Genomic DNA, 27165 nt, shown 5'->3' on the forward strand with positions numbered 1-27165 from the left:
GGGATCCATAATAAACCCCAGGAAGAGTAGCTGCTGTCTTGGCAGGAACTAATGGGGATCCATTATAAACCCCAGGAAGAGTAGCTGCTGGCTTGGCAGGAACTAATGGGGATCCATAATAAACCCCAAGAAGAGTAGCTGCTGTCTTGGCAGAAACTAATGGGGATCCATAATAAACCCCAGGAAGAGTAGCTGCTGCCTTGGCAGGAACTAATGGGGATCCATTATAAACCCCAGGAAGAGTAGCTGCTGTCTTGGCAGGAACTAATGGGGATCCATAATAAACCCCAGGAAGAGTAGCTGCTGTCTTGGCAGAACTAATGGGGATCCATTATAAACCCCAGGAAGAGTAGCTGCTGCCTTGGCAGGAACTAATGGGGATCCATAATAAACCCCAGGAAGAGTAGCTGCTGTCTTGGCAGGAACTAATGGGGATCCATTATAAACCCCAGGAAGAGTAGCTGCTGTCTTGGCAGGAACTAATGGGGATCCATAATAAACCCCAGGATGAGTAGCTGCTGTCTTGGCAGGAACTAATGGGGATCCATAATAAATACCAGGAAGAGTAGCTGCTGCCTTGGCAGGAACTAATGGGGATCCATAATAAACCCCAGGAAGAGTAGCTGCTGTCTTGGCAGGAACTAATGGGGATCCATTATAAACCCCAGGAAGAGTAGCTGCTGTCTTGGCAGGAACTAATGGGGATCCATAATAAACCCCAGGAAGAGTAGCTGCTGTCTTAGCAGGAACTAATGGGGATCCATAATAAACCCCAGGAAGAGTAGCTGCTGCCTTGGCAGGAACTAATGGGGATCCATAATAAACCCCAGGAAGAGTAGCTGCTGTCTTGGCAGAAACTAATGGGGATCCATAATAAACCCCAGGAAGAGTAGCTGCTGCCTTGGCAGGAACTAATGGGGATCCATTATAAACCCCAGGAAGAGTAGCTGCTGTCTTGGCAGGAACTAATGGGGATCCATAATAAACCCCAGAAAGAGTAGCTGCTGTCTTGGCAGAACTAATGGGGATCCATTATAAACCCCAGGAAGAGTAGCTGCTGCCTTGGCAGGAACTAATGGGGATCCATAATAAACCCCAGGAAGAGTAGCTGCTGTCTTGGCAGGAACTAATGGGGATCCATAATAAACCCCAGGAAGAGTAGCTGCTGCCTTGGCAGGAACTAATGGGGATCCATAATAAACCCCAGGAAGAGTAGCTGCTGTCTTGGCAGGAACTAATGGGGATCCATAATAAACCCCAGGAAGAGTAGCTGCTGTCTTGGCAGGAACTAATGGGGATCCATAATAAACCCCAGGAAGAGTAGCTGCTGTCTTGGCAGGAACTAATGGGGATCCATGATAAATACAATACAAACACACTGTATGTAACAGAAACACAAGGAACCAGAGAAACAAGGAGCTTCACAATCATCTACATATCAGTGGTGGAATGATCCCCAATGATCCATCGTGTTTCCCAAAAACGTTTTCAACATACATCTGTAAAATGATAGTCTGGAAACTAAAGCTTTGGTTGTCTTCCTCTCAGGCTTCCATGTCTTCTCCCTGGACCTCCTCAATGTCCACCTCTTGAACATCAGACTCTGAGGCCTCATCTTCACTGTCACTTTCCAACCTTGTTGGGGATGACTCGTTGTCAGGCTCAAAAAGCCTCATATTTGATCGGATGGCCACCAATTTTCAATCCTTGTATTGGTCAGCCTGTTGTGTGCTTTGGTGTGTGTGTTCCCAAACAAGGACCAATTGCGCTCTGAGGCGGCTGATGTTGGTGGGATTTGGAGGATGATGGAGGCAACAGGGGAAAGAGCCTCAGATCCTAATGTCCCTTCCAGCAGGTGGGTGATGAGATAAGCTTGCACGGCTGCCATATTGCATCTCCATCCCAAAGCCCTTGCTTGGAAGTGTACTTTGCCAGACTGCCAAGAACCTTGCCCTCATCCAGGCCAAGGTGGCGAGACACGGTAGTGATGACACCATAGGTCTTGTTGACCTCTGTACCAGACAGGATGCTCTTGCCAGCATACTTGGGGTCCAACATTTACGCTGTGGCATGTATGGGCTTCAGGCAGAAGTCTTCATGCTTTTTGATGTATTTCAGAACTGCAGTTTCCTCTGCTTGGAGTAACAGTGAAGTGGACAGGGCAGAACGGATTTCTTCTCTTACATCTGCAAGCAGAGTCTAAACATCAGACAGGATGGCATTGTCTCCCTCAATCCGTGCAATGGCTACTGCTATAGGTTTCAGGAGTTTCAGGCTGCTTACCCCTCTCTCCCAAAATACATCATCCAGGAGGATCCTCTTGATGGGGCTGTCCATATCGGCAGACTGTGATATGACAATTTCTTGGAGAGACTCCTTCCCCTCCAGGAGACTGTCAAACATGATGACAACACCACCCCAACAAATGTTGCTGGGCAGCTTCAATGTGGTGCTCTTATTCTTCTCATTTTGCTTGGTGAGGTACAGTATATTGCTGCTATAACTTGATGACCCTTCACTTACCTAACCATTTCCTTGGCTCTCTTGTAGAGTGTATACATTGTTTTCAGTGCCATGATGTCCTTGAGGAGCAGATTCAATGCATGAGCAGCACAGCCAATGGGTGTGATGTGAGGGTAGGACTCCACCACTTTAGACCAAGCAGCCTTCATGTTCGCAGCATTGTCTGTCACCAGTGCAAATACCTTCTGTGGTCCAAGGCCATTGATGACTGCCTTCAGCTCATCTGCAATGTAGAGACCGGTGTGTCTGTTGTCCCTTGTGTCTGTGCTCTTGTAGAATACTGGTTGAGGGGTGGAGATGATGTAGTTAATTATTCCTTGCCCACAAACATTCGACCACCCATCAGAGATGATTGCAATACAGTCTGCTTTCTCTATGCTTTGCTTGACCTTCCCTTGAACTCTGTTGAACTCTGCATCCAGCAAATGAGTAGATAAAGCATGTCTGGTAGGAGGGGTGTATGCTGGGCGAAGAACATTCTGAAATGCCTCTTCCAATACACATTGCCAGTGAGCATCAGAGGTGAACCAGTTGCATACACAGCTCAAGCAAGACATTCAGCAGCATTTCTCTGACTACGTTCCTCCATTGACTCAAAAAAACTTCTGATTCCAGGAGGACCATGAGCTGTTGCTATCGATAAGCTTTCTGATTCATCATTTTCACCTCGAATAGAGGTAGAGGGACTTTTGTCAGAGGTTGCTTGTTGTGAGCGCTGAGGGAACTTTATGCACTTGGCCAGATGATTCTGCATCTTTGTTGCATTCTTCACATATGATTTGGCACAGTATTTGCAAATGTACACAGCTTTTCCTTCTACATTAGCTGCAGTGAAATGTCTCCACACAGCATTTTCCTGTAAAGAATAGAAAAACATTTGAAAAAACAACAACAAATACAATTCCAATTACAGATAAATAGTTAATGTTTTAAAATGAGACAAGCAAGCTAGAAACCCACATGGTAGCAAAAACTAACTAGCAGAAATTGTTAACAAGTTATAAATGATTTAAACACACTTTGTCTGTTTCTGGTCTCATAGTGATGAAAGGAGGGAAGTATCTGTTTCTGGTCTCAGTGATGAAAGGAGGGAAGTATCTGTTTCTGGTCTCAGTGATGAAAGGAGGGAAGTATCTGTTTCTGGTCTCAGTGATGAAAGGAGGGAAGTATCTGTTTCTGGTCTCATAGTGATGAAAGGAGGGAAGTATCTGTTTCTGGTCTCATAGTGATGAAAGGAGGGAAGTATCTGTTTCTGGTCTCATAGTGATGAAAGGAGGGAAGTATCTGTTTCTGGTCTCATAGTGATGAAAGGAGGGAAGTATCTGTTTCTGGTCTCATAGTGATGAAAGGAGGGAAGTATCTGTTTCTGGTCTCATAGTGATGAAAGGAGGGAAGTATCTGTTTCTGGTCTCATAGTGATGAAAGGAGGGAAGTATCTGTTTCTGGTCTCATAGTGATGAAAGGAGGGAAGTATCTGTTTCTGGTCTCATAGTGATGAAAGGAGGGAAGTATCTGTTTCTGGTCTCAGTGATGAAAGGAGGGAAGTATCTGTTTCTGGTGTCATAGTGATGAAAGGAGGGAGGTATCTGTTTCTGGTCTCAGTGATGAAAGGAGGGAAGTATCTGTTTCTGGTCTCAGTGATGAAAGGAGGGAAGTATCTGTTTCTGGTCTCAGTGATGAAAGGAGGGAAGTATCTGTTTCTGGTCTCAGTGATGAAAGGAGGGAGGTATCTGTTTCTGGTCTCAGTGATGAAAGGAGGGAAGTATCTGTTTCTGGTCTCAGTGATGAAAGGAGGGAAGTATCTGTTTCTGGTCTCAGTGATGAAAGGAGGGAAGTATCTGTTTCTGGTCTCATAGTGATGAAAGGAGGGAAGTATCTGTTTCTGGTCTCAGTGATGAAAGGAGGGAAGTATCTGTTTCTGGTCTCAGTGATAAAAGGAGGGAGGTATCTGTTTCTGGTCTCAGTGATGAAAGGAGGGAAGTATCTGTTTCTGGTCTCATAGTGATGAAAGGAGGGAAGTATCTGTTTCTGGTCTCATAGTGATGAAAGGAGGGAAGTATCTGTTTCTGGTCTCATAGTGATGAAAGGAGGGAAGTATCTGTTTCTGGTCTCATAGTGATGAAAGGAGGGAAGTATCTGTTTCTGGTCTCATAGTGATGAAAGGAGGGAAGTATCTGTTTCTGGTCTCAGTGATGAAAGGAGGGAAGTATGTGTTTCTGGTCTCAGTGATGAAAGGAGGGAAGTATCTGTTTCTGGTCTCATTGATGAAAGTAGGGAAGTGTCTGTAGTACCACACATGCTTCTTGACTGCTACTGTATCTTTCTCTAAGTGCTCCTATAGGAAGGGGGTGACCCTATGCCGCTGTACCCTCTCACAGGGAAAGAGACATGACTGCCAGTCCAACTCACCCTACACCTTGACTCTCCCTCTCCTCCTCTACTCTATCCCTCCTCTCCTCTATCCTCCTCTCCCCTCCTCCTCTCCCTATCCTCCTCTCCTCTATCCTCCTCTCCCCCTCCTCCTCTCCTCTATCCTCCTCTCCCTATTCTCTTCTCCCCCTCCACCTCTCCCCCCTCCTCTCCTACCCTCCTCTCCCCTCCTCCTCTCCTCTATACCTCCTCTCCCTATCCTCCTCTCCTCTATCCTCCTCTCCCCTCCTCCTCTCCCCCTTCCTCCTCTCCTCTATCCTCCTCTCCCTATCCTCCTCTCCCTATCCTCCTCTCCCCCTCCTCCTCTCCTCTATCCTCCTCTCCCTATCCTCCCGCTCCCCTCCTCCTCCCCTACCCTCCTCTCCCCTCCTCCTCTCCCTATCCTCCTCTCCCCCCTCCTCCTCTCCCCCTCCTCCTCTCCTCATCCTCCTCTCCCATCCTCCTCTCCTCCTCCTCTCCCTCATCCTCCTCTCCCTATCCTCCTCTCCCCCTCCTCCTCTCCCCCTCTCTCTCTCCCCTTCTCCTCTCCTCCTCCTCTCCCTATCCTCCTCTCCCCCCTCCTCTCCTATCCTCCTCTCCCTATCCTCCTCTCCTCTATCCTCGTTCCCCCTCCTCCTCTCCCCCTCCTCCTCTCTCTATCCTCCTCTCCTCTATCCTCCTCTCCTCTATCCTCTCCTCTCTACTCTCCCTATCCTCCTCTCCCCCTCCTCCTCTCCTCTATCCTCCTCTCCCTATCCTCCTCTCCTCTACTCCTCTCCCCCTCCTCCTCTCCTCTATCCTCCTCTCCTCTATCCTTCTCCTCCTCTATCCTTCTCTCCTCTCCCCCTCCTCCTCTCCTCTATCCTCCTCTCCCCTGGCGTCCTCTCCACCTCTCCCCCTCCTCGCTTATCCTCTTCCTCCTTTCCCCTATCCTCCTCCCCTCACAAACGACAACACACACACACACACACACACACACACACACACACACACACACACACACACACACACACACACACACACACACACACACACACACACACACACACACACACACACACACACCGCACCTAGTAGGATCACACACACACCTCATGAAACAGCCAAGAATACCTCTCCTCTTCTCCCCTCTCAACACCTAGAGGAGGAGAAGTATTGTCTTTTGTCCCCTCTCTTCCTCTTTGTCAATAAACAATGCTAGGATATTGTCCTGTGCTCTGGCCTCCTCACCTTATAGGTGGTGTGGCCCATTCTACGGATTAAGGGTCTTTGAGGCGCACTGTTAAATCTGATCTAGAACCTGCTGCTAAGGCCCCTCTTCCTGTAAAACGCCTTAAGACTGACTGGAATGGACCGCAAGGGATCAGATGGGGGGAAGTCAGTCATAAGCTATTCATTAGCTGAGCCATGTCTCACTGTCGTCTCACTGTCTCGGGACCAGTCGTTAGGAAAGCAGGATTAGTGGGACGATACTGCTTACAGCACAACAGTGTGTGTGTGTGTGTGTGTGTGTGTGTGTGTGTGTGTGTGTGTGTGTGTGTGTTTGAAAGGACGCATTCATGGATCTCCCTATGCATATGTATCTCCCACCCTGGTCAAGGTTAGACAAAAACATGTGCATGAAACAGACAGGTTTAAAGCTCTGGGACATCGTGGACATAAACCAACCATCTATAGCTGATGCATTTCTCCAGCTTATTTAGCTGTGTCTTGTACACATGATGTTATGGGAGCCGTCTTGTGCTAAGCTCGAGCTTGTGGTTGGCTGGTGCAATCCAGATGTATTGTGGGTGCCTTAAGGCCATTTACTGGAAGAGGGGCTTTCGGAAATAGAGTGTGTCTGTAGTAATGCTATCTGACCTCCTGGCAGTGAGACACACGCTCTATCCCTCTCTCTCTATCCCTCTCTCCTCTATCCCTCTCTCCTCTATCCCTCTCTCCTCTCCTCTATCCCTCTCTCCTCTATCCCTCTCTCCTCTCCTCTATCCCTCTCTCCTCCTATCCCCCTCTCCCTCTATCCCTCTCTCCTCTATCCCTCTCTCCTCTATCCCTCTCTCCTCTCCTCTATCCCTCTCTCCTCTATCCCTCTCTCCTCTCCTCTCTCTCTCTCTCCTCTCTCTCTCTCCCTCTCTCCTCTATCCCTCTCTCCTCTCCTCTATCCCTCTCTCCTCTATCCCTCTCTCCTCTCCTCTATCCCTCTCTCTTCTCCTCTATCCCTCCCTCCTCTCCTCTATCTCTCTCCTCTCCTCTATCCCTCTCTCCCTCTCTTCTATCCCTCTCTCCTCTCTTCTATCCCTCACTCCTCTCTTCTATCCTTCTCTCCTCTCCTCTATCCCTCTCTCCTCTATCCCTCTCCTCTCCTCTATCCCTCTCTCCTCTCCTCTATCCCTCTCTCCTCTCCTCTATCCTCTCTCCTCTATCCCTCTCTCTTCTCTATCCCTCTCTCTCTCTATCCCTCTCTCCTCTCTTCTATCCCTCTCTCCTCTATCCCTCCTCTCCTCTCCTCTATCCCTCCTCTCCTCTATCCCTCCCCTCCTCTCTTCTAACCCTCTCTCCTCTATCCCTCTCTCCTCTCCTCTATCCCTCTCTCCTCTCCTCTATCCTCTCTCCTGTCCTCTATCCCTCTCCCCTCCTCTCTCCCTCCCCTCCTCTCCTCTCCTCTCCTCTATCCCTCTCTCCTCTTCTCTATCCCTCTCTCCTCTCCTCTCCTCCATCCCTCTCTCCTCTCTTCTAACTCTCTCTCCTCTCCTCTATCCCTCTCTCCTCTCTCCTCTATCCCTCTCTCCTCTCTCCTCTCCTCTATCCCTCCTCTCCTCTCCTCTCCTCTCCTCTCCTCCTCTCCTCTCCTCTCCTCTCCTCTCCTCTCCTCTCCTCTCCTCTCCTCTCCTCTCCTCTCCTCTCTCCTCCCCTCCTCCTCTCCTCTATCCCTCCTCTCCTCTCCTCTCCTCCTCTCCTCTCCTCTCCTCTCCTCTCCTCTCTCTCTCCTCTCTCCTCTCCTCCTCTCCTCTCCTCTCCTCCCTCTCCTCTCCTCTCCTCTCTCCTCCCCTCCTCTCCTCTCCTCTATCCCTCTCTCCTCTATCCCTCTCCTCTCCTCTATCCCTCTCTCCTCTCCTCTATCCCTCTCTCCTCTCCTCTATCCCTCTCTCCTCTATCCTCTCTCTTCTCTATCCCTCTCTCTTCTCTATCCCTCTCTCCTCTCTTCTATCCCTCTCCCTCTATCCCTCTCTCCTCTCTTCTATCCCTCTCTCCTCTCCTCTATCCCTCTCTCCTCTCTCCTCTATCCCTCTCCTCTCTCCTCTCCTCTATCCCTCCTCTCCTCTCCTCTCCTCTCCTCTCCTCTCCTCTCCTCTCCTCTCCTCTCCTCTCCTCTCCTCTCCTCTCCTCTCCTCTCTCCTCCCCTCCTCTCCTCTCCTCTCCTCTCCTCCTCTCCTCTCCTCTCCTCTCTCCTCCCCTCCTCTCCTCTCCTCTATCCCTCCTCTCCTCTCTCCTCCCCTCCTCTCCTCTCCTCTCCTCTCCTCTCCTCTCCTCTCCTCTCCTCTCCTCTCTCCTCTCCTCTCCTCTCCTCTCCTCTCCTCTCCTCTCCTCTCCTCTCCTCTCCTCTATCCCTCTCTCCTCTATCCCTCTCCTCTCCTCTATCCCTCTCTCCTCTCCTCTATCCCTCTCTCCTCTCCTCTATCCCTCTCTCCTCTCTATCCCTCTCCCTTCTCTATCCCTCTCTCTTCTCTATCCCTCTCTCCTCTCTTCAATCCCCTCTCCTCCTCCCTCTCTCCTCTCCTCATCCTCTCCTCTCCTCTCCTCAATCCCTCCTCTCCTCTCTCCTCCTCCCTCTCTCCTCTCTCCTCTCCTCTCCTCTCCTCCCCTCCTCTCCTCTCCTCTCCTCTCCTCTCCTCTCCCTCTCCTCTCCTCTCCCTCTCCCTCCTCTCCTCTCCTCTCCTCTCTCCTCCCCTCCTCTCCTCTCCTCTCCTCTCTCTCCTCTCCTCTCCCTCCTCTCCTCTCCTCTCCTCTCCTCTCCTCCCTCTCCTCTCCTCTCCTCTCCTCCTTCCCCCTCTCTCCTCTCCTCTCCCTCCTCTCCTCTCTCCTCCTCCATCCCTCCCTCCTTCCTCTCTCTCTCTCTGCTCGGTCTTTTCCCCGCGCCAACTCCACACATTGGAGTGATTAGCATCCTGCCGCCTTCTGGGCTTTTATCTTTCTCTCGAGTTTATTTTATCCATCTTTGTCAGTCTCTCCTCCTCTTTCTCCCTCTCTCTTTACTCATGATTTGTTTCCTCTCTCTCTCTCTGTACAGGACAGTAAGGTACAGGACAGGACAGTAAGGTACAGGACAGGACAGTACAGGACAGGACAGTAAGGTACAGGACAGGACAGTATGGTACAGTACAGGACAGTAAGGTACAGGACAGTAAGAGTACAGGACAGTAAGGTACAGAAGTACAGTAAGGTACAGTAAGGTACAGTACAGGACAGTAAGGTACAGGACAGTAAGGTACAGGACAGTAAGGTACAGTAAGGACAGGACAGTAAGGTACAGGACAGTAAGGTACAGTACAGGTACAGTACAGTAGGTACAGTAAGGTACAGGACAGTAAGGTACAGGACAGTAAGGTACAGTACAGGACAGTAAGGTACAGGACAGTAAGGTACAGTAAGGTACAGGACAGTAAGGTACAGGACAGTAAGGTACAGGACAGTAAGTACAGTACAGGACAGTAAGGTACAGGACAGTAAGGTACAGGACAGTAAGGTACAGTAAGGTACAGGACAGTAAGGTACAGGACAGTAAGGTACAGTAAGGTACAGGACAGGACAGGTACAGGTACAGGACAGTAAGGTACAGTACAGGACAGAAAGGTACAGTACAGGACAGTAAGGTACAGTACAGGACAGTAAGGTACAGTACAGGACAGTAAGGTACAGGACAGTAAGGTACAGGACAGTAAGGTACAGTAAGGTACAGGACAGTAAGGTACAGTACAGGACAGTAAGGTACAGGACAGTAAGGTACAGTACAGGGACAGTAAGGTACAGGACAGTAAGGTACAGGACAGTAAGGTACAGTAAGGTACAGGACAGGACAGTAAGGTACAGGACAGTAAGGTACAGGTACAGTACAGGTACAGTAAGGTACAGGACAGTAAGGTACAGGACAGGTACAGGACAGTAAGGTACAGGACAGTAAGGTACAGGACAGTAAGGTACAGTAAGGTACAGGACAGTAAGGTACAGTAAGGTACAGGACAGTAAGGTACAGTACAGGACAGTAAGGTACAGGACAGTAAGGTACAGTAAGGTACAGGACAGTAAGGTACAGTAAGGTACAGGACAGTAAGGTACAGTACAGGACAGTAAGGTACAGTACAGGACAGTAAGGTACAGGACAGTAAGGTACAGTAAGGTACAGGACAGTAAGGTACAGGACTATAAGGTACATAGATGGTGCGGTACAGTGGGAGGTGTATGGGAGGGTGGTGAGTCATTTTGGAAGTGTTCCCACTGAGAGATGAGAGGATCAGAATCCACCACTGCTTTAGTGAGGAGGCTTAGCCTGAGGGGGCCTCATTGTGTGTCAAATTAATTCCCCAACACCTTCCCACCTCCTCCTCTCTCTTCAAAAACCTGTGAATAAAATGAATACAAAATGAATTATTATAAAACCATCATTATAAAACCAGATGAACTATCCTGAGAATGTACACAGTGGTGCAGCTAAGGATACCTAGTGTGTCTCATTATGGTACAGATGTTACCTCTACTCTCAGTCTCTCCTCCTCTCTCCTCCCCTCTCCTCCTCTCTCCTCCCCCTCTCCTCCCATCTCTCCTTCTCCTCCCTCCCCTCTCCATCCTCTCTCCTCCTCTCTCCTCCCCTCTCTCCTCTCTCCTTCTCTCTCCCCCTCCCATCCTCTCTCCTCTCCTCCCCTCCCCTCCTCTCTCCTCCCCTCCCCTCACATCCTCCTCTCCTCTCCTCCCCTCCCCTCCTCTCCCCTCCCCTCCCCTCCCATCCTCTCTCCCTCCCCTCCTCTCTCCACCCTCCTCTCTCCTCTCCTCTCCTCCCCTCCTCTCTCCTCCCCCTCCCCTCATCTCTCTTCTGTCTCTCCCCCCCTCCCCTCATCTCTCTTCTGTCTCTCCCCCCCTCCCCTCCTTTCTCCTCCCCTCACATCCTCTCTCCTCCCCTCACATCGTCTCTCCTCCCCTCACATCCTCTCTCCTCCCCTCACATCCTCTCTCCTCCCCTCACATCCTCTCTCCTCCCCTCACATCCTCTCTCCTCCCCTCACATCCGTCTCTCCTCCCCTCACATCCTCTCTCCTCCCCTCCTCCTCTCCTCCTCTCCTCCCCTCCCCTCCTCTCTCCTCCCCTCTCATTTCTCACTCCTCCACTTCTGTCTGTCTATCAGAGACCCTTGATGTCTAGTGATATTGAGCAGTAGGTTGTGGTAATAGCTAAGCTACAGAGCAGGGGTCAGGAATTACAACCAGCCAATAGCTTAGCTCAGCCCAGTGTACACTAGCACAGTGAGGGGCAGAGAGATAGTGATAGCACAGTGAGGGGAGAGAGATAGTGATAGCACAGTGAGGGGCGAGAGAGTGATAGCACAGTGCGGGGAGAGAGATAGTGATAGCACAGTGAGGGGAGAGAGATAGTGATAGCACAGTGAGGGGAGAGAGATAGTGATAGCACAGTGAGGGCAGAGAGATAGCGATAGCACAGTGAGGGCCAGAGAGATAGCGATAGCACAGTGAGGGCAGAGAGATAGTGATAGCACAGTGAGGGCAGAGAGATAGTGATAGCACAGTGAGGGCAGAGAGATAGTGATAGCACAGTGAGGGCAGAGAGATAGTGATAGCACAGTGAGGGCAGAGAGATAGTGATAGCACAGTGAGGGCAGAGAGATAGTGATAGCACAGTGAGGGCAGAGAGATAGTGATAGCACAGTGAGGGGCAGAGAGATAGTGATAGCACAGTGAGGGCGAGAGAGATAGTGATAGCACAGTGAGGGGGAGAGAGAGAGTGATAGCACAGTGAGGGCAGAGAGATAGTGATAGCACAGTGAGGGCAGAGAGAGTGATAGCACAGTGAGGGGAGAGAGATAGTGATAGCACAGTGAGGGCAGAGAGATAGTGATAGCACAGTGAGGGGAGAGAGATAGTGATAGCACAGTGAGGGGAGAGAGATAGTGATAGCACAGTGAGGGGAGAGAGATAGTGATAGCACAGTGAGGGGCGAGAGAGATAGTGATAGCACAGTGAGGGCAGAGAGATAGTGATAGCACAGTGAGGGGAGAGAGAGTGATAGCACAGTGCGGGGAGAGAGATAGTGATAGCACTGTGAGGGCAGCGAGATAGTGATAGCACAGTGAGGGGAGAGAGAGTGATAGCACAGTGAGGGGAGAGAGATAGTGATAGCACAGTGAGGACAGAGAGATAGTGATAGCACAGTGACATGGAGAGAGATAGTGATAGCACCGTGAGGGGAGAGAGATAGTGATAGCACAGTGATGGGTGTGTGTGGTGTGTGTGTGTGTGTGTGTGTGTGTGTGTGTGTGTGTGTGTGTGTGTGTGTGTGTGTGTGTGCGTGTGTGTGCGTGCGTGCGTGCGTGCGTGCGGTGCGTGCGTGCTGTGCGTGGTGTTTATGTTTATCTGCGTCGGCATAATCTCTTTAGTTAGGCATAGTGGGATGGGAGAACGGTGGGAAGGAGGTGTAGGTGTGTGAGTCAGTATGTAGTGTATTATCTTGTACAGTCATGTGTACCAGCTGTCTCCTGCTGTTGATCATGTGTCAACTGGAGGGAATCACCAGGTCACTGTACTGAAGCTGTGTCAGACTGACTGCTAGACTGACAGCTATCTGTCTCTCAGCACTCTCACACACACACACACACACACACACACACACACACACACACACACACACACACACACACACACACACACACACACACGCACACACACACACACACACACACACACACACACACACACACACACACACACACACACACACACACAGAGGGCTCCCAAGGATGACCCTGTCTGCAGTGTAGGAACACCTGTAAAATGACAGTCTGATCCGTTGAGCTGTCTCTCTGAGGTCACTGTCTTTACATCCAATCAGTCACATGGGATTCCTATCTTCTAGCCCCTTCTGGTCCCTCTGACTACAGTCCTGTTATCTACACACCACTCTGGTCCCTCTGACTACAGTCCTGTTATCTACACACCACTCTGGTCTCTCTGACTACAGTCCTGTTATCTACACACACACTCTGGTCCCTCTGACTACAGTCCTGTTATCTACACACCACTCTGGTCTCTCTGACTACAGTCCTGTTATCTACACACCACTCTGGTCCCTCTGACTACAGTCCTGTTATCTACACACCACTCTGGTCCCTCTGACTACAGTCCTGTTATCTACACACCACTCTGGTCCCTCTGACTACAGTCCTGTTATCTACACACCACTCTGGTCTCTCTGACTACAGTCCTGTTATCTTCACACCACTCTGGTCCCTCTGACTACAGTCCTGTTATCTACACACCACTCTGGTCCCTCTGACTACAGTCCTGTTATCTACACACCACTCTGGTCCCTCTGACTACAGTCCTGTTATCTACACACCACTCTGGTCCCTCTGACTACAGTCCTGTTATCTACACACCACTCTGGTCCCTCTGACTACAGCCCTGTTATCTACACACCACTCTGGTCTCTCTGACTACAGTCCTGTTATCTACACACCACTCTGGTCCCTCTGACTACAGTCCTGTTATCTACACACCACTCTGGTCCCTCTGACTACAGTCCTGTTATCTACACACCACTCTAGGTCCCCTCTGACTACAGTCCTGTTATCTACACACCACTCTGGTCCCTCTGACTACAGTCCCTGTTATCTACACACCACTCTGGTCCCTCTGACTACAGTCCTGTTATCTACACACCACTCTGGTCCCTCTGACTACAGTCCTGTTATCTACACACCACTCTGGTCCCTCTGACTACAGTCCTGTTATCTACACACCACTCTGGTCTCTCTGACTACAGCCCTGTTATCTACACACCACTCTGGTCCCTCTGACTACAGTCCTGTTATCTACACACCACTCTGGTCCCTCTGACTACAGTCCTGTTATCTACACACCACTCTGGTCCCTCTGACTACAGTCCTGTTATCTAGCATCACCACTCTGGTCCCCTCTGACTACAGTCCTGTTATCTACACACCACTCTGGTCCCTCTGACTACAGTCCTGTTATCTACACACCACTCTGGTCCCTCTGACTACAGTCCTGTTATCTACACACCACTCTGGTCCCTCTGACTACAGTCCTGTTATCTACACACCACTCTGGTCCCTCTGACTACAGTCCTGTTATCTACACACCACTCTGGTCCCTCTGACTACAGTCCTGTTATCTACACACCACTCGGTCTCTCTACTACAGTCCTGTTATCTACACACCACTCTGGTCTCTCTGACTACAGTCCTGTTATCTACACACCACTCTGGTCCCTCTGACTACAGTCCTGTTATCTACACACCACTCTGGTCCCTCTGACTACAGTCCTGTTATCTACACACCACTCTGGTCCCTCTGACTGCAGTCCTGTTATCTACACACCACTCTGGTCCCTCTGACTACAGTCCTGTTATCTACACACCACTCTGGTCCCTCTGACTACAGTCCTGTTATCTACACACCACTCTGGTCCCTCTGACTACAGTCCTGTTATCTACACACCACTCTGGTCTCTCTGACTACAGCCCTGTTATCTACACACCACTCTGGTCCCTCTGACTACAGTCCTGTTATCTACACACCACTCTGGTCCCTCTGACTACAGTCCTGTTATCTACACACCACTCTGGTCCCTCTGACTACAGTCCTGTTATCTACACACCACTCTGGTCCCTCTGACTACAGTCCTGTTATCTACACACCACTCTGGTCCCTCTGACTACAGCCCTGTTATCTACACACCACTCTGGTCCCTCTGACTACAGCCCTGTTATCTACACACCACTCTGGTCCCTCTGACTACAGTCCTGTTATCTACACACCACTCTGGTCCCTCTGACTACAGTCCTGTTATCTACACACCACTCTGGTCCCTCTGACTACAGTCCTGTTATCTACACACCACTCTGGTCCCTCTGACTACAGCCCTGTTATCTACACACCACTCTGGTCCCTCTGACTACAGCCCTGTTATCTACACACCACTCTGGTCCCTCTGACTACAGCCCTGTTATCTACACACCACTCTGGTCTCTCTGACTACAGCCCTGTTATCTACACACCACTCTGGTCCCTCTGACTACAGTCCTGTTATCTACACACCACTCTGGTCCCTCTGACTACAGTCCTGTTATCTACACACCACTCTGGTCCCTCTGACTACAGTCCTGTTATCTACACACCACTCTGGTCCCTCTGACTACAGTCCTGTTATCTACACACCACTCTGGTCCCTCTGACTACAGCCCTGTTATCTACACACCACTCTGGTCCCTCTGACTACAGTCCTGTTATCTACACACCACTACTGGTCCCTCTGACTACAGTCCTGTTATCTACACACCACTCTGGTCCCTCTGACTACAGTCCTGTTATCTACACACCACTCTGGTCCCTCTGACTACAGTCCTGTTATCTACACACCACTCTGGTCCTCTCTGACTACAGTCCTGTTATCTACACACCACTCTGGTCTCTCTGACTACAGTCCTGTTATCTACACACCACTCTGGTCCCTCTGACTACAGTCCTGTTATCTACACACCACTCTGGTCCCTCTGACTACAGTCCTGTTATCTACACACCACTCTGGTCCCTCTGACTACAGTCCTGTTATCTACACACCACTCTGGTCTCTCTGACTACAGTCCTGTTATCTACACACCACTCTGGTCCCTCTGACTACAGCCCTGTTATCTACACACCACTCTGGTCAGAGTTTTTTGAATGTACTCTTCTGTATTTGTCTGTGTGGAACAGAGAGAGGAGACCCCCCCCCCCCCAGAGGCCCCAGGCAGACAGGCAGCTCTCCTGTCTCCTTCCCCCAGGGCAGGGCTCTCCTCCTGGGGCAGACGTGGTGGCCTCGCGTGCCTCTAGCCTGGTGTTACCCTTCCACCCCTCCACCACAAGGGGAGGTGTTATGTAGCTTTTCATTTAACATGCCAGCAGAAAGAACTGTCCCAGATGGCCCCCTATTCCCTATGGGTCCTGGTCTAAAGTAGTGCACTATATAGGGAATAGAGCTCTGGTCTAAAGTAGTGCACTATATAGGGAATAGGGCTCTGGTCTAAAGTAGTGCACTATATAGGGAATAGGGCTCTGGTCTAAAGTAGTGCACTATATAGGGAATAGGGACTCTGGTCCTAAAGTAGTGCACTATATAGGGAATAGGACTCTGGTCTAAAGTTGTGCACTATATAGGGAATAGGGCTCTGGTCTAAAGTAGTCCACTATATAGGGAATAGGGCTCTGGTCTAAAGTAGTGCACTATATAGGGAATAGGGCTCTGGTCTAAAGTAGTCCACTATATAGGGAATAGGGCTCTGGTCAACAGTAGTGCACTATATAGGGAAAAGGGCTCTGGTCTAAAGTAGTGCACTACATAGGGAATAGGCTACCATTTGGAGTGTAGTCTATCAGGTTCCTAGAAACTCCCAGACATTTATTTGTTGAAGATGTGACCTCTTCACCTCAAACAACCAGATTCAATTCTGACAGAATCTGTTTTAGCTGAAAATGGAGACGAAGAAAAAGAGGAATCCAGCCATAGTGTGTGTGTGTGTGTGTGTGTGTGTGTGTGTGTGTGTGTGTGTGTGTGTGTGTGTGTGTGTGTGTGTGTGTGTGTGTGTGTGTGTGTGTGTGTGTGTGTGTGTGTGTGTGTGTGTGTGTGTGTTGTCAAATCAACCCTGAGTTTTGGGCGTCCATGAGAATATTGAAAACCATAAATCGGCACAGGAACAGTCTTCTCAATGATCCATTTCAAGGTTCTGGTTTCACCACAGATACTTAGTAACGACAGAGTAGTAGAGGAAGAGAGGAAGAGGGGAGAGAGAGAGAGAGAGAGAGAGAGAGAGATAAAGAGAAAGAGAGAGAGAGACAGAAAGAGAGAGAGAGAGAGAGAATGAGGGAAGGAGTAAGACCAGAGAAAGAGGTGAAGAGAGAGAGAGATATGAGACAGAAAGAGAAAGAAGTAACAAAGGAAGGAGGCCAGAAGGAAGAGGTGAAGAGAGAGAGAGAGAGACAGGAAAACAGAGGGACATAAATCTGTGTGTGGAGCGTTTCATAACGCAGGGCTCTCTGAGCTCAGTATAGAGGCAGGTTGGGGCTCAGAGCAGTACATTAACACAGTGAGTTATGAGGGTGGCCTGATGTTGCGCTGAGTGCTTTCCCAGGCTGAACACCACACTCTGACCTGCCAGCAGAGGGAAGCACCACTGATGAGAGCCTTGATGCACCAAGTTGCTTTTAACCTCTGGTTTCACAACAACTCCATCTCTATGGTTACTGTTGCTCTTCCACCCTGACGGGTTTGGGGAGTGTAAGCTGATCCCAGAGCTGTACCTAAGGGTACCAACTTCTACCTGGATGAGATGTTTTGATACTCCATCGGTGTTACAGTTGCCTGTATATCAGCCTCTATATGAGTCTATGTACGGTGCATTCAGAAAGTATTCAGACCCCTTCCCTTGTTCCACATTTTGTTACGTTACAGCCTTATTCTAAAATGGATTAAATAAAAAATGTTCCTCATCAATCTACACACAATACCCCATAATGACAAGGCAACAACTGCTTTTAAATTCTTTTTTGCAAATGTATATATATATATTTTTTTTTTAATGAAATACTGTATTTACATAAGTATTCGGACTCTTTGCTATGAGACTCGAAATTGAGCTCAGGCGCATCCTGTTTCCATTGATCATCCTTGAGATGTTTCTACAACTTGATTGGAGTCCACCTGTGGTGAATTCAATTGATTGGACATAATCTGGAAAGGCACACACCTGTCTATATAAGGTCCCACAGTTGACAGTGCATGTCAGAGCAAAAACCAAGCCATGAGGTCGAAGGAAGTGTCCGTAGAGCTCCGAGACAGGATTGTGTCGAGGCACAGATCTGGGGAAGGGTACCAGAAAACGTCTGCAGCATTGAAGGTCCCCAAGAACACAGTGGACTCCATCATTGTTAAATGGAAGAAGTTTGGAACCACCTAGACTCCTCCTAGAGCTGTCTGCCAGGACAAACTGACCAATCAGGGGAGAAGGGCCTTGGTCAGGGAGGTGGCCAAGAACCCGATTGCTCCAGGGTTCCTCTGTGGAGATATCAGAACCTTCCAGAAGGACAACCATCTCTGCAGCACTCCACCAATCAGACGGAAGCCACTCCTCAGTAAAAGGCACATGACAGCCCGCTTGGACTTTTCCTAAAGGACTCTCAGACCATAAGAAACATGATTGGTCTGATGAAACCAAGATTGAACTCTTTGGCCTGAATGCCAGGCATCATGTCTGGAGGAAACCTGGCACCATCCCTACTGTGAAGCATGATGGTGGCAACATCATGCTGTGGGGATGTTTTTCAGTGGCAGGGACTGGGAGACTAGTCAGGATTGAGGGACAGATGAATGTGCAGATAGATCCTTGATGAAAACCTGCTCCAGAGCACTCAGGACCTCATACTGGAGTAAAGGTTCACCTTCCAACAAGACAAAGACCCTAAGCACACAGCCAAGACAATGCAGGAGTGGCTTCGGGACAAGTCTCTGAATGTCCTTGAGGGGCCCGGACTTCGACCATCTCTGGAGAGACTGAAAATAACTGTGCAGCGACGCTCCCCATCCAACCTGACAGAGCTTGAGAGGATCTGCAGAGAAGAATGGGAGAAACTCCCCAAATACAGATGTGCCAAGCTTGTAGCGACATACCCAAGAAGACTCGAGGCTGTAATCGCTGCCAAAGTTGCTTCAATAAAGTACTTAGTAAAGGGTCTGAATACTTATGTAAATTGTGGGGCGGCAGGTAGCCTAGTGGTTAGAGCATTGGACTAGTAACCGGAATGTTGCAAGATTGAATCCCCGAGCTGACAGGGTAAACATCTGTCGTTCTGCCCCTGAACAAGGCAGTTAACTCACTGTTCCTAGGCCGTCATTGATATTTCCGTTTTTATTTTTTATACATTTGAAAACATTACTAAAAAACAGTTTTTGCTTAGTCATTATGGGGTATTGTGATGTCATTATGGGGTATTGTGATGTCATTATGGGTTATTGTGATATCATTATGCGGTATTCTGATGTCAATATGGTGTATTCTGATGTTATCATGGGGTATTGTGATGTCATTATGGGGTATTCTGATGTTATCATGGGGTATTGTAATGTCATCATGGGGTGTTGTGATGTCATCATGGGGTATTGTGATGTCATCATGGGGTATTGTGATGTCATTATGGGGTATTGTGATGTCATTATTGGGTATTGTGATGTCATCATGGGATATTGTGATGTCATTATGGGGTATTGTGATGTCATTATGGGGTATTGTGATGTCATTATTGGGTATTGTGATGTCATCATGGGATATTGTGATGTCATTATGGGTTATTGTGATGTCATTATGGGGTATTGTGATGTCATCATGGGGTATTGTAATGTCATTAGGGGGTATTGTGATGTCAACCCCGATACAAAATGGCCGACGTTTCCTCACGAAGGATGAACCGCCGTTTAGACAGCGTGGCCAAAACATCCAACATCCGACCACATCCATTATCCTTCAGCTCTCCTCTCTGACTCTCCCGCTGTTTCCCCGACATTAATCAGGGTTAGAATCTGCTGCAGTCTGTGTATTTTCTATGGTTTTAACACGCCTCTCAGTGGCCATAACACACGGGCCATACATTCACCCTCACACACACACACACACACACACACACACACACACACACACACACACACACACACACACACACACACACACACACACACACACACACACACACACAGGGTTTATGGTAACCAGAGGATAATGGTAGGAACAGAATGTCGTCTCTGCTCGCTGTGACCCGTTCACCCTGCTGTCAGAACCGCCTGCCACTGCATTGATCACCTCCTGCACCGCTGGAAACTGATACGCCAAGGAGGGAGTAACAGGGAATACGCCACCACAGAATCCAAAAGGGAGTCCCAGTGACTGTGCCCCTGTGTTTGATAAGGGAGGTAGGAGTTAACTGAGTCTGTAGCTGTGTTTGATAAGGGAGGTATGGGTTAACTGAGCCTGTAGCTGTGTTTGATAAGGGAGGTAGGAGTTAACTGAGTCTGTAGCTGTGTTTGATAAGGGAGGTAGGAGTTAACTGAGTCTGTAGCTGTGTTTGATAAGGGAGGTATGGGTTAACTGAGCCTGTAGCTGTGTTTGATAAGGGAGGTATGGGTTAACTGAGCCTGTAGCTGTGTTTGATAAGGGAGGTAGGAGTTAACTGAGTCTGTAGCTGTGTTTGATAAGGGAGGTATGGGTTAACTGAGCCTGTAGCTGTGTTTGATAAGGGAGGTAGGAGTTAACTGAGTCTGTAGCTGTGTTTGATAAGGGAGGTAGGAGTTAACTGAGTCTGTAGCTGTGTTTGATAAGGGAGGTATGGGTTAACTGAGCCTGTAGCTGTGTTTGATAAGGGAGGTATGGGTTAACTGAGCCTGTAGCTGTGTTTGATAAGGGAGGTATGGGTTAACTGAGTCTGTAGCTGTGTTTGATAAGGGAGGTAGGGGTTAACTGAGCCTGTAGCTGTGTTTGATAAGGGAGGTATGGGTTAACTGAGCCTGTAGCTGTGTTTGATAAGGGAGGTAGGAGTTAACTGAGTCTGTAGCTGTGTTTGATAAGGGAGGTAGGAGTTAACTGAGTCTGTAGCTGTGTTTGATAAGGGAGGTATGGGTTAACTGAGCCTGTAGCTGTGTTTGATAAGGGAGGTATGGGTTAACTGAGCCTGTAGCTGTGTTTGATAAGGGAGGTAGGAGTTAACTGAGTCTGTAGCTGTGTTTGATAAGGGAGGTATGGGTTAACTGAGCCTGTAGCTGTGTTTGATAAGGGAGGTAGGAGTTAACTGAGTCTGTAGCTGTGTTTGATAAGGGAGGTAGGAGTTAACTGAGTCTGTAGCTGTGTTTGATAAGGGAGGTATGGGTTAACTGAGCCTGTAGCTGTGTTTGATAAGGGAGGTATGGGTTAACTGAGCCTGTAGCTGTGTTTGATAAGGGAGGTATGGGTTAACTGAGTCTGTAGCTGTGTTTGATAAGGGAGGTAGGGGTTAACTGAGTCTGTAGCTGTGTTTAATAAGGGAGGTAGGGGTTAACTGAGTCTGTAGCTGTGTTTGATAAGGGTGGTAGGGGTTAACTGAGCCTGTAGCTGTGTTTGATAAGGGAGGTATGGGTTAACTGTAGCTGTGTTTGATAAGGGAGGTAGGGGTTAACTGAGTCTGTAGCTGTGTTTGATAAGGGAGGTATGGGTTAACTGAGCCTGTAGCTGTGTTTGATAAGGGAGGTATGGGTTAACTGAGCCTGTAGCTGTGTTTGATAAGGGAGGTATGGGTTAACTGAGTCTGTAGCTGTGTTTGATAAGGGAGGTAGGGGTTAACTGAGCCTGTAGCTGTGTTTGATAAGGGAGGTATGGGTTAACTGAGCCTGTAGCTGTGTTTGATAAGGGAGGTAGGAGTTAACTGAGTCTGTAGCTGTGTTTGATAAGGGAGGTAGGAGTTAACTGAGTCTGTAGCTGTGTTTGATAAGGGAGGTATGGGTTAACTGAGCCTGTAGCTGTGTTTGATAAGGGAGGTATGGGTTAACTGAGCCTGTAGCTGTGTTTGATAAGGGAGGTAGGAGTTAACTGAGTCTGTAGCTGTGTTTGATAAGGGAGGTATGGGTTAACTGAGCCTGTAGCTGTGTTTGATAAGGGAGGTAGGAGTTAACTGAGTCTGTAGCTGTGTTTGATAAGGGAGGTAGGAGTTAACTGAGTCTGTAGCTGTGTTTGATAAGGGAGGTATGGGTTAACTGAGCCTGTAGCTGTGTTTGATAAGGGAGGTATGGGTTAACTGAGCCTGTAGCTGTGTTTGATAAGGGAGGTATGGGTTAACTGAGTCTGTAGCTGTGTTTGATAAGGGAGGTAGGGGTTAACTGAGTCTGTAGCTGTGTTTAATAAGGGAGGTAGGGGTTAACTGAGTCTGTAGCTGTGTTTGATAAGGGTGGTAGGGGTTAACTGAGCCTGTAGCTGTGTTTGATAAGGGAGGTATGGGTTAACTGTAGCTGTGTTTGATAAGGGAGGTAGGGGTTAACTGAGTCTGTAGCTGTGTTTGATAAGGGAGGTAGGGGTTAACTGAGTCTGTAGCTGTGTTTGATAAGGGAGATAGGGGTTAACTGAGTCTGTAGCTGTGTTTGATAAGGGAGGTAGGGGTTAACTGAGCCTGTAGCTGTGTTTGATAAGGGAGATAGGGGTTAACTGTAGCTGTGTTTGATAAGGGAGATAGGGGTTAACTGAGTCTGTATCTGTGTTTGATAAGGGAGATAGGGGTTAACTGTAGCTGTGTTTGATAAGGGAGGTAGGGGTTAACTGAGTCTGTAGCTGTGTTTGATAAGGGAGATAGGGGTTAACTGTAGCTGTGTTTGATAAGGGAGGTAGGGGTTAACTGAGTCTGTAGCTGTGTTTGATAAGGGAGATAGGGGTTAACTGTAGCTGTGTTTGATAAGGGAGGTAGGGGTTAACTGTAGCTGTGTTTGATAAGGGAGGTAGGGGTTAACTGTAGCTGTGTTTGATAAGGGAGATAGGGGTTAACTGTAGCTGTGTTTGATAAGGGAGGTATGGGTTAACTGAGTCTGTAGCTGTGTTTGATAAGGGAGGTAGGGGTTAACTGTAGCTGTGTTTGATAAGGGAGGTAGGGGTTAACTGAGTCTGTAGCTGTGTTTGATAAGGGAGATAGGGGTTAACTGTAGCTGTGTTTGATAAGGGAGGTATGGGTTAACTGTAGCTGTGTTTGATAAGGGAGATAGGGGTTAACTGTAGCTGTGTTTGATAAGGGAGGTAGGGGTTAACTGAGTCTGTAGCTGTGTTTGATAAGGGAGATAGGGGTTAACTGTAGCTGTGTTTGATAAGGGAGGTATGGGTTAACTGTAGCTGTGTTTGATAAGGGAGGTAGGGGTTAACTGTAGCTGTGTTTGATAAGGGAGATAGGGGTTAACTGTAGCTGTGTTTAATAAGGGAGGTAGGGGTTAACTGTAGCTGTGTTTAATAAGGGAGGTAGGGGTTAACTGTAGCTGTGTTTGATAAGGGAGGTAGGGGTTAACTGTAGCTGTGTTTAATAAGGGAGGTAGGGGTTAACTGTAGCTGTGTTTGATAAGGGAGGTAGGGGTTAACTGTAGCTGTGTTTGATAAGGGAGGTAGGGGTTAACTGTAGCTGTGTTTAATAAGGGAGGTAGGGGTTAACTGTAGCTGTGTTTAATAAGGGAGATAGGGGTTAACTGTAGCTGTGTTTAATAAGGGAGGTAGGGGTTAACTGAGTCTGTAGCTGTGTTTGAAGGGTTTAGCTGGTGTTTATACTGTTTTTAATCCAGGTGTGGCAGTGGGCTGAGGAGCTGTAAAGCTCAGGGTCGTCAGGATGGAAAGTGATTAGGATGAGGGTGGTGGGTGGAGCGGCGGAAGGAGAGCTTTCCGCTTTCGGGTTTTAAATGTGTAAGGTACATCCACTCGCGCACACACACACTCATGCGCTTACACACTACCCCCCCACACACACAGCAATGTTGACAGCTGCCTGTCTCTCTCACTTAGCCCCATCCTCCTCCTGTTTACTATGAGTCTCTGTCTGTCACTTAGCCCCATCCTCCTCCTGTTTACTATGAGTCTCTGTCTGTCACTTAGCCCCATCCTCCTCCTGTTCTACTATGAGGCTCTAATGTCTATCACTTAGCCCCATCCTCTTCCTGTTCTACTATGAGTCTCTGTCTGTCACTTAGCCCCATCCTCCTCCTGTTCTACTATGAGTCTCTGTCTGTCACTTAGCCCCATCCTCCTCCTGTTCTACTATGAGTCTCTGTCTGTCACTTAGCCCCATCCTCTTCCTGTTATACTATGAGTCTCTAGATGTCTATCTAGAGGTCTAGCCCCATCCTCCTCCTGTTCTACTATGAGTCTCTGTCTGTCACTTAGCCCCGTCCTCCTCCTGTTATACTATGAGTCTCTGTCTGTCACTTAGCCCCATCCTCCTCCTATTATACTATTAGTCTCTGTCTGTCACTTAGCCCCATCCTCCTCCTGGTATACTATGAGTCTCTAATGTCTGTCACTTAGCCCCATCCTCCTCCTGTTATACTATGAGTCGCTGTCTGTCACTTAGCCCCATCCTCCTCCTGGTATACTATGAGTCTCTAATGTCTGTCACTTAGCCCCATCCTCCTCCTGGTATACTATGAGTCGCTGTCTGTCACTTAGCCCCATCCTCCTCCTGTTCTACTATGAGTCGCTGTCTGTCACTTAGCCCCATCCTCCTCCTGTTTACTATGAGTCTCTGTCTGTCACTTAGCCCCATCCTCCTCTTGTTTACTATGAGTCTCTGTCTGTCACTTAGCCCCATTCTCCTCCTGTTCTACTATGAGTCTAGGAGGTCTATTAGGAGGTCTATTAGGAGGTCTATTAGGAGGTCTACTAGGAGGTCTACTAGGAGGTCTATTAGGAGGTCTATTAGGAGGTCTACTAGGAGGTCTATTAGGAGGTCTATTAGGAGGTCTACTAGGAGGTCTACTAGGAGGTCTACTAGGAGGTCTACTAGGAGGTCTATTAGGAGGTCTATTAGGAGGTCTACTAGGAGGTCTACTAGGAGGTCTATTAGGTATATTAGGAGGTCTATTAGGAGGTCTACTAGGAGGTCTATTAGGAGGTCTATTAGGAGGTCTACTAGGAGGTCTATTAGGAGGTCTATTAGGAGGTCTACTAGGAGGTCTACTAGGAGGTCTACTAGGAGGTCTACTAGGAGGTCTATTAGGAGGCCTCTACTAGGAGGTCTACTAGGAGGTCTACTAGGAGGTCTATTAGGTATATTAGGAGGTCTATTAGGAGGTCTACTAGGAGGTCTACTAGGAGGTCTACTAGGAGGTCTATTAGGAGGTCTATTAGGAGCTCTATTAGGAGGTCTACTAGGAGGTCTACTAGGAGGTCTACTAGGAGGTCTACTAGGAGGTCTACTAGGAGGTCTACTAGGAGGTCTACTAGGAGGTCTATTAGGAGGTCTACTAGGAGGTCTACTAGGAGGTCTACTAGGTGGTCTACTAGGAGGTCTACTAGGAGGTCTACTAGGAGGTCTATTAGGAGGTCTACTAGGAGGTCTACTAGGAGGTCTACTAGGAGGTCTATTAGGAGGTCTACTAGGAGGTCTACTAGGAGGTCTACTAGGAGGTCTACTAGGAGGTCTATTAGGAGGTCTACTAGGAGGTCTACTAGGAGGTCTATTAGGAGGTCTACTAGGAGGTCTATTAGGAGGTCTATTAGGAGGTCTATTAGGAGGTCTATTAGGAGGTCTATTAGGAGGTCTACTAGGTGGTCTATTAGGAGGTCTATTAGGAGGTCTACTAGGAGGTCTATTAGGAGGTCTATTAGGAGGTCTACTAGGAGGTCTACTAGGAGGTCTACTAGGAGGTCTATTAGGAGGTCTACTAGGAGGTCTACTAGGAGGTCTACTAGGAGGTCTACTAGGAGGTCTACTAGGAGGTCTACTAGGAGGTCTACTAGGAGGTCTACTAGGAGGTCTATTAGGAGGTCTACTAGGAGGTCTATTAGGAGGTCTACTAGGAGGTCTATTAGGAGGTCTACTAGGAGGTCTATTAGGAGGTCTATTAGGAGGTCTACTAGGAGGTCTACTAGGAGGTCTATTAGGAGGTCTACTAGGAGGTCTATTAGGAGGTCTACTAGGAGGTCTACTAGGAGGTATATTAGGAGGTTTATTAGGAGGTCTACTAGGAGGTCTACTAGGAGGTCTATTAGGAGGTCTACTAGGAGGTCTACTAGGAGGTCTATTAGGAGGTCTACTAGGAGGTCTACTAGGAGGTCTATTAGGAGGTCTATTAGGAGGTCTATTAGGAGGTCTATTAGGAGGTCTACTAGGAGGTCTACTAGGAGGTCTACTAGGAGCTCTATTAGGAGGTCTATTAGGAGGTCTACTAGGAGGTCTACTAGGAGGTCTACTAGGAGGTCTATTAGGAGGTCTATTAGGAGGTCTACTAGGAGGTCTACTAGGAGGTCTATTAGGAGGTCTATTAGGAGGTCTATTGGGAGGTCTATTAGGAGCTCTATTAGGAGGTCTGCTAGGAGGTCTATTAGGAGGTCTACTAGGAGGTCTATTAGGAGGTCTATTAGGAGGTCTACTAGGAGGTCTACTAGGAGGTCTATTAGGAGGTCTATTAGGAGGTCTATTAGGAGGTCTATTAGGAGGTCTATTAGGTATATTAGGAGGTCTATTAGGAGGTCTACTAGGAGGTCTATTAGGAGCTCTATTAGGAGGTCTGCTAGGAGGTCTATTAGGAGGTCTACTAGGAGGTCTACTAGGAGGTCTATTAGGAGGTCTACTAGGAGGTCTATTAGGAGGTCTACTAGGAGGTCTACTAGGAGGTCTACCATAAACAGTAGATGAACTTCTCAGAAAGTGTGTGTGTGTGGCAGTAAAGAGAGGTTGTACACTAGGTGTGATCGGCAGGCCCATTACAGGGATGAGTGCTTTAGTAAGCAGAGACAGACAGGTCCAGCATCACGGGGGGGTGTGTGTGTGTGTGTGTGTGTGTGTGTGTGTGTGTGTGTGGTGTGTGTGTGTGTGTGTGTGTGTGTGTGTGTGTGTGTGTGTGTGTGTGTGTGTGTGTGTGTGTGTGTGTGTGTGTGTGTGTGTGTGTGTGTGTGTGTGTGTCCAGCGAGTTAGTGGAAATGATCAATGAGTGATTTAGTAATCCTTGAGGCCACAGACACATTGCTTCCTTCATTTTTGTCCCCTGCTGCTCACACATCAATACACACACTGCACACACCTCAACTCTGGCCTTGGTTTGTGACTAGAGGCTGCCGGCAATATGGGGGTCCAAAGAAAACAAACAGCTGAAAGAGAGAAGGGGGAGAGAGATAGATGGAGGGAGAGAGAAAGAGAGAGGGAGTGAGAAAGAGAGAGGGAGTGAGAAAGAGAGAGCGAGAAAGAGAGAGAGAGAGCAAGA

Source organism: Salmo salar, chromosome 17, assembly GCF_965601325.2.
Source record: "Salmo salar chromosome 17, fSalSal1, whole genome shotgun sequence".
Classification (NCBI taxonomy): Eukaryota; Metazoa; Chordata; class Actinopteri; order Salmoniformes; family Salmonidae; genus Salmo; species Salmo salar.